The following is a 9,084-nucleotide window of genomic DNA, read 5'->3' on the forward strand; positions in this document are numbered from 1 at the left end:
CTTGCCCTGGTGGGTGGCAATTGCCAACCTCAGGTAGGGGTCCCCTAATAGACCCACTCAGTGTTCTCCCCAGGAGTATTTTTCACAGTTCAATTAATTTACATAACAATTTAATTATCATATTAAAGTGTATGGAAATGTAAGTTTTAATTCCCATATCTATTGATAACTAACCAGCTATAGCTAACCAGAGACTAGGGTATGAATTCACATATACATCACATTTATGTAATAAAAACAACTGCAATGAAGTTTCAGGTTAATTTTTATTATTAAATCAAATCATGGTTATCATCATCATAATCGATAGTGTATTTATTTTGTGTCCAGACGTCCCAATTATTGTGTGCTTAAATACTGTTTATGCTTCAATTATTCACTGTGATTTTATTTTGCTATTTTCGCTGACAAGTTAAGTCTGCTTAATTAAATGTATGTGAACATGTAAAGTAACAATACAACAGATTGTTTCCTTTACAAATTCTTGAAATTAAAAATTAAAAAAAATCATTAAAATAGTGAAATCAATTAAATTTCATACAATTACAAAGTCAGCACAATATATTTGTACCACAGGGAGCCCAGGAACAATAATCAGGACAAACGAGAATAAACATTTAATACAATAGAAATCAAATGCTTCGTTTTATTTGAGAAAGATGGAAACCATGCAAAAACGAATGTGAAATTATTGCCTGCTCGAGGGGAAGACACTGGGAGTCATGTGCAAATAGATTGTTTACAAATTACTAGTAGATCACATCGGTACGGTTTTCTGTCACAGTGTGTAGCTCTAATGCATGAAACAGAAAATTTATATCTTGAATAAAACTGACAATCTTCCTTGCCGTTGCTTTCAGGTGTTTTAATACAGACTTAGTGACTTTGAATCAAAACCACTAGACGCGGAGGATTCACCTTTCCGTTTCTGTGCTTGTGGCGTCGCAATATCGGTAAAGGTCAATACTAGGTTGACCACTATATTTCGAATGATCGTCAATAATTTTTGAACCAAAAAGTAGTGATCACTGTGATTATTAAATATTTCTGGCAATGTCTGGAACGCTACTGAAAAATGGGTTTTCCATTTATATTCATGCTTGAAAATATTTCCGCAGATAATTGTTAAGGATCAATCATTTCACACGTATTGTTTTATTCAGCCACATCAACAAGTCATCAGTACCGCTAAAACAGGCTATGTCTGACGCTAATTACTTATTCATCCTTGCAAAACAATGGCCCACATACGACAAAAAGTTCATTGAAATGAATTGCAAATGGCACAGCTTGAAGGAAATAGTATCGAGGAAAGAAAGAACACTATCAGAGAACACTGCCACTTGCCGTGGATGTGACTCTGATATCGGATTCCTCCCTCACAAGTTGAGGAGCAAACTTAATGGATGAACAAGTCCATGGAATATGGGCCCTGCATTGGATTCAGCCCGCTATATCAATTGGCTTAAACTGAAAGCAGCACACTTAGCACTGATACACTTTCTACCCATAGAGTCTTGCTCCAGACAGACAACACAGCAGTGGTCTCCTACATCAACAAGGAGGGGGGTCCAGATCCCTAATGCTGTCAACTCTGGAGGAGCAAAATTCTACATTGGTGTTCCAATGTGGAGCTAACTGCACACCACCTTCCAGAGGTGTGGAACAGTCAGGAGGACGCCCTCTCGTGGTGACTCCGTTCCAGAACACGGAGTGGCAGGTACTTCAATAGGTAGCCTCCAATGAATGCTGGTGGCGCCCGGTCTCCACTACTGAAATGTTAGTTGAGGCATCGCTAGTGCTTCCGGACATCTCGGATCTGCTGTCCCAGCGAGATGGCACACTACCATTGAGCCCAGCAGTGTACCACTTACAAGCATGACTCACGCAGCCGAAAGGCGAATAGGATAGGCATACGTTGATTGGTGTAGTGGAAGGGAGATTGATTCATGCCACCCCACTGTTGGCCAAGTAGCTGATTTTTTCATCCATTTATTTGACGAGGAAGGTCTTTTAGGGTGGGTTCCGTCTTTGTGGGTCAAATTTTGATTGTTGACCCAGTTCGAACGACCACAGGGATCCCTTTGCATAGGGGATATAGCAATTTCGGCTACAGATTTAGACTTAGAAGTTTTCCCTGTCAGTGCTCCTTGAACATCCCAGGTCTCGCTTTCGGCCTATGCCTTCATGCAGAACTGTTTTGGTCTCGTCTTTTGGAATACTAATTACCCCAGAAATTGGGTTTGGGTCTAGCAGCCCCAGCAATGCCAACCCTGTCGTCCTATCAGTACGGGGATGACACTGGTAAGGTAAGACACCATTTTCACTGGATGTAGCTAGATGGCAGTCATAAGTAATTTTAGTACTTCCAGTACTCTTTTATTTTCTGTTTTGCTACTCTGCCTACAGTTCAAAAATCATTTTGACTGACCGGAGTCTATGGTGGGTAATTGAACGTAGTAAATTTAGACAGAGGGTTTTCAACCTGCCTATTCACCTAGTTCATACCCACCATAGACTCCGGGTCCCTCCCAAACACCCCACTTTCTGTAGCGATTGGCTTTAGTCAATTGACTTAATTGTTCTTGTTCATTTATAGTAAGAATTTTTCCCACCCAAAGTTTAAACAGTATTTTCAGTGCATAAATATATTATTACATTTAAATTTAAATTAGTAATTTTATTCTAGTCATGGTGGCAAGTTTGTATTCACCCTAAATTTTTATTTAATCTTGATATGGTTTCAATAGTTAGGTTATGTTTTTAAATTCATTATTTGTAACTTTCAGTTGGAGCAAGCGCTAAAACAGTTCATGGCAAAGAGTGCAACTGGCGATTCTTATTGGATGTTCAATGCTAAAATATGGACTCAAACCATGGTGTACTACCTGTGATTTGAAATGGGGCACACCTATACTACTAGAATGATACCCTGCTAAGAGTTTTCTACGTTGTGTTTGACGCACCCATTGGTTACCTCTCTATTACCGCTAATTTATACCGACCAATGGGAGAAATGGTGGAAGAACCCACAACAGGTGATTCTCTTAAAAGTAGATTAGAATGATATCCAGTAATCTTTTCCCTACAATTCCTCTATATATGATCTTTCCCCTACAATTTGTTATCAGGAAAACAAATCACTACATCTTTTTTAGTGTCACATTTTGTATGTACTTTAAGGTTGGCCAATAATTGCTCAGCAATGAACTGAAATTTCCACAGAAAATGATACTATAAGGCAATACATAAAATATAGTAAAGGACTTTTCACTGAAATTATTTTGAAATTATTTAGTAATATTTATTTTCTTCACAGGTGACATTATACAATTTCATGGCTAAAGATAATGTACCATTTCACAGTGTTATATTTCCAAGCACACAATTGGGTGCTGAAGTTAATTATACAATAGTAAATCATTTAGTGGCCACAGGTAGGTCAATATCATTTCAATAATGCCCTCAATTAGTAGCCAATCATTCAATAGCTACATAATTTAAATATCAATTTAATGTCACCCAACCATGTAAACATAGTAGTCAATCATTTAGTAATTAAGTAGATCAATACAATTACAATAATTCCTTCAATCAATAGTCAATCATTTAGTTAATATTCAGGGGTCATTACCTCTTAAATAGTGATCTCAATATTTAGTCCTCGCCGGATCTGGAATCCCGCAGGGGCTTATAACTTGGGTTGTGGCTGTGCATCCGTGTGTGCACGTTACACGTTACCAGCTTTTTCTCACACATGTGTGATACAATTCAGCTCAGAGTTGGTACAGAGACAGGAATTGATGGTGTTACAAGTGCACATCAAGTTATTTTTTTGATTCGCCAAAGTTTCACTGTTTTTTTTTTTATTTTTAACATTTTACCAGCAAAGTTGATGGAAAATCTGACTTTTCAACCAAAAGAAATTAGGAATCTGGTTATTCACCATGTTTGTTCGAGTCAAGAATGTGATAGCTGTGTGACTTTGATTATCAAAGTTTATAACATGATTTGACACTGAAAAACGCAGTCACGTTAGTCAATAAACATTATTTTGTTGACAATCAAAGAGCCACCGACAGTGTAAACCAGTGTTCATTTAAAAATCCTGTACGTATTTTGAGTTGAACAGAACAACTGTTAATCACATATTTACAATATTACTATTAGGTACTTGCAACCTCCAAGGCTGGATTAAAAACCTCCCAGATGCACTTTCAGAACATGTGTAGAACATTCCATAAACACATTCAAAACATTGGTATAACTGAAAAGTTGTTACTATTTTCAGCCCACTGTTTGATAAAATAGAGTCATTAAGGGTAGCAGAACTAAGGAAGCAGTTTGCTTGCAGTGGTCAGTCCCAGAAACCATCTACCATAAAGCCAATCAAATGTGGTGGTGCACAGAAAAATGCTATGAATGATGGGAAAATAGTGGAAGAACTGACAGCTCAAGTCACTGATTAGGTAGGTCATATGACAATGGAAGAACCAATCACATTGATTGATATAGATCATGCGACACAGGGATATTCTAGTAACCAATCACAATTATAGGTATTATTAGCCATTGATTGGATGATACCTAATACATCACGACATGTTTTCTATCCCAGGGACACAATGTTCGCTCCAAGCTATGCAAACACTCTTATTTCAAGTCATCTGCTGCAACATTTTGCAATATATTGTTTAATTTGCTTATATTTTTTATTTCCATGGCAACAGCCTTTATCATTGAATTTGGCTGCATAGCATCATTTCATGAAGGGTTCCCTATCCAGGTTTTGATAGTTTGATGATTTTCCAATTGAATTCTGGCATGTTTGTTTGGTATATATATTAACAAAATTTCAGTGAAAACTTTGTCTGATTGGTGCATATTTCTCTCAATTGATCTAATAATAAAAAATCTGAGCTTGAAAAAAATCTCTGAATGAATATGAAATTACATCCTTGGAATATTTCACAATCTTCGTTTTAAGATCTACAGTACAGTTCTCGTGAAAGCTTTGGCTTTTGTGGCATCATTGTCGCCTCAGCATTGCATCACTGTGGCATCAGCTTCGTGTCATTGAAAAATGAAGCTGTGCTCGCCTCGGTTATTTTGTGGCATCACCGTGGCCTCAGCTTCGCAGTCTCATGGCATCAACATGGCATCAGCTTCAAAGTATTGTGACATGAGTATGACCTCATTATTTGGTTGGGCGAAATGAGTTCTGTACTTCTTTGTTTGATGAAGCGATGCTGATGCCACATTGTCGCCATAATGAGGCCACAATGAAGTGAAGCGATAACCGCCTAACTTTTTAATGTCGCGACAATGAAGCCATAACAATGCCATAATGATGCGATGCTGAAGCAAAGGTGAAGCTGAAGTGAAGCCAGAGCTTTCGTGAGAACTGTACTGTAGCTAATTTTTAATAACATATTGCATGGTACAATATATATGTTTATACAATTAAATAACAGTGGAATTCAAAATTTATTTGCCTTTTGTTTGTTTTTAAAATGTTTTTAAGCATGCATTCTTTTTAATGGAGTGGACCCCCTGGGAATATGTTTTTTCATCAGGGTGGTGTAGTACGGATGTTGAAAACTGCAAAGGTGAAGATTGAAGCTGAAGTGAAAAAGTTACTGGAGTTGAAGCGACAACTGTCACTGGTAAAATTGGAGGAGCCTGCTCCTTCTTCAGGAGGAAAGGGAAAATAGAAGAAAGAAGGAAATAAATAAAATACGATGTTAAAACATGAAGTACATTTTATACAAAGTTCAAAACAACAGAAAACATTTAATTATAAACAACTATGATACATATTTTTTTGAATTTATAATTAACTGACTTTCAGCAAGTCTCGTAAACAGCATGATATGAAATATGTAAATATTTGTTGTTTTGTGAGCCATGCTAATCAATATACATGCACAGTTTTGATGACAGTCACTTTAACCATTTCACCACCAGTTCCCCTCTTTTCATCACAAATTCACAAAATAGTCCTGGAACAAAAATAGCTGAATATTTTGAGTAAAAACCAAAAATGGTTCATTTCCAAAAATATTGAAAAATATAAGAAAATTGTACTGACAAATTTGGACTAGAACAACTGGTGGTGAAAAGGTTAAAGCGGAATTCATCAAAATTATATGTATATGTAAATAAAACATAGAGAAACTATCTAAGCCTTGCTTACGTCACTTGAAGGAGCCAAAATACTTGATTTTGAATTCTATCGAAAAAGCACATGATATTCAATGTGGTTGACACTTTCAGTGTTTTTTTTAAACTATAAATAGCTGTTTTGCCAACAGTCACATTTATGACTTCTGAAAATCACCTTATTACATGATTTTGTTTATAAATTATTATGCCCATAACTTGGATAATGAAATCATGAGACAGATAATTTTTTAATTTCCAACCATTTTTCCTCCTATGTCCAAATCAGGACGATAAGATTTTATTGTTAGAACTGCTGTACGGCACATGGTTGATAGTTTGCTTAACCAAAGTTATAAATTACTGGCATTACAACCTAGGTGGTTCACATCTAGATGATTACTTTTATTTTGAGTCCCTGAAAGGGGAGTACTTGATTTACTTTCTGTCTCATTTTGAAATTGACTCTGCAGCAGATGTCAATGAAACTTGGCAGGTTGATGAACAAGTATGTGTTACATAGGCACGTAATTTTTTTTTCCAAATCCTAAGTGGGTCTTTTTCGAGATTTTCATCCAAAATTACCTCTCTACTACACTGACAGAGCAACTGAGCATGCTCAGAATAATTGATTCTGTTAAATTCAGATTCAGATTCATGAATTGCTGATTTCAGATTCACAAGTTTTACCAAATGTATTCAATCGGTAGTGTATACTTTTCAGAACTCAGAACTAATTTCTCAGAACCCAATTTCAAAATAGCTTCCTTATCATCGGAAGTCATCTTTTAGGTTATTATTACCCTACCCAAAAATATGCAAATTAGCTAAATCCGGTTATTTCCTTTGATCTCAACAACCATTGAGCTGATTTCGTTCATATTTGGTAGGATTACACCTTGACACGAGTAGATGTGCTTCTGACAGTAATGACCACACCCTCCCAAAAATATGCAAATGCATTCACCTGTTTGCAGATGTTCCTTGTACTACTTTATAATCAAATAACGAGGACTGTGACATTCATGTCTTGTCTATCTCATTTCAATAGTGTTTATGGATGGGAGATTGAACGTTTGGAAATTGGAATTGGTGATAATTATTTAGACATGCACAAATATTCATTAAAAATAATATTATACTCATGTATTCTGTAATTTTACTATGAACTCTGCACAAAATAATAAATGTCTGTTGTTTAATTTTTGTTGATTCTAAGCATTCCTCAAAGTGATGTCTAGGCTAAAGTCATTAAAAGTTGAAAGCATCATAATTCATAGAATATCTTTGCGCACACACGTTAGAGATCTTTGTTTCTTCTCCTACAGTGTAGTTCATGTTGAAGGCTGCTTTCTACAGGCTTCACTTCTTGTAATGTTGCTATGAGTGTAATTTAGGGTCTCAAAGTGCCCTTCCTCTGCTATCAGTGAATTAAGACATGCTATCAACGACACATAATTTAATCTGTGAAACAAAACAATTAAGTGTTCAAAATAAATCACATGTGCTGTACACTTGCGCAGTTCACAAAATATGATGGTCTCTGTAATTTGTGCTAAAATTTCACAAGATTCAAGTTTAACATGACGCATTAGAATTCGATTGCTATGCAGGTGTAAATGAGTTTTGACAGGATGTACTTAGATTAAAAGTGTATATTTTGTTTAATTATTTAGATAGAATGCAAGCTAAAATAAACAAAATGGCTGCCTGTGTTTGGTTAAATATGTCTGAGATATTGGCTCCTCAATAGCTTGCAATAAACAAAATGGCTGTGCACGAATTGAGTCCCAAGCGATAACAACACAAGCTAAAAATGCAAAGACTCTTGGGTAGACGCTTGTTTGTAAACAATGAAACCATATGGCCATCTGACGCATGCGCAGGTGACGACTCCCCCACTTTAACAGGTTCTCAATATATTTAGAAAAAAAAATGTTTGACTATCCCTAACTGCCCAATTTACTGGTAACATGAACAATTTGAAAGGATTTATTTTAGGTATCTGTTTAGAGCAAGTTGACAGTTCTCAGGAAAAAGTTATCTTTGTACAAAAAATAGCTACGAACGAATGTGTTCCTCAAATTATACTACATGTACTGTGTTAATTCACCACGTTCAGTTACCCACCATAGACTCAGTCAGTCAAAATGACCATTTTGAACTGTAGGCATTAATCAGCTATTCTGCCAATGATGGAGAGATAGAATCTAGGTCAGGGAAAGCCCTATGACCCCAAGATTCTTTTCCCTTACGTCACGAACCACGTGACCGAGTCCATAAGGCGGTGCCATTACGACTGGACAATTCACTCTTCTTTTTTCTCTGCCTCGCGGGGATGGAGATTTAGCGACTCTGCCTAGCCTGCCTTTTCCTGTCCGGGTTTCTGGCTTGGGTTGCTACCACCTGTGGTAACCGTCATGGTGCATATAGCTGGTAGGATAAGTTTTCCTTGTCTTTTTTTTACCCTCCTGTCTTTTTCTCCTTTGTGTGTGGCATTTGGCACAACAAAGCAATAAAACCTGGCGATGTAACATGATGACTTGTTGGTTTCGTTACATCGTCTTTTCCAATTGTATTTCGCTTCCCCCATGCAAATCGTGTTCATTTTATGCTCTATCTATATGTTTAAAATGAATAGGGGTTATGACAGCACCAGAGACTACGCGCCCGTTTTGTCTCCTCGTTTTTCGAGACGACTGTGCAGTGGTTATATTTACCAGAATAGAACCCGCATCCAAAATGCTATTTTTGCAGTGACTACGTGCGGGGTTCGGGTTTTTTACTGGAGTTCTGAGGCCGGGGATCTTTTTTTCAGAGCCATACAAAATCGCTGAGACTGACCATGTTGCTCGTATTTTCACAGCAAGGTCGCGTGTCCAGTAAAAAACTGTTAAAGTGAGTTGCGTGTTTGGCATGAGT

At 36.9% G+C, this 9,084-nt stretch overlaps 1 long non-coding RNA gene across 1 annotated transcript; it reads left to right on the forward strand.

Moving 5' to 3' along the window:
- Positions 1 to 4,390: 4,390 nt before the first annotated feature.
- LOC144348587 (uncharacterized) lies at positions 4,391 to 5,696 on the forward strand. The gene is made up of 2 exons (XR_014927935.1): positions 4,391 to 4,469; positions 5,577 to 5,696. It is a non-coding gene; the product is annotated as an uncharacterized LOC144348587 (long non-coding RNA).
- The last annotated feature ends 3,388 nt before the right edge of the window (positions 5,697 to 9,084 follow it).

Source organism: Saccoglossus kowalevskii, chromosome 20 (assembly GCF_978046115.1).
Source record: "Saccoglossus kowalevskii chromosome 20, keSacKowa6.1, whole genome shotgun sequence".
NCBI lineage: Eukaryota > Metazoa > Hemichordata > Enteropneusta > Harrimaniidae > Saccoglossus > Saccoglossus kowalevskii.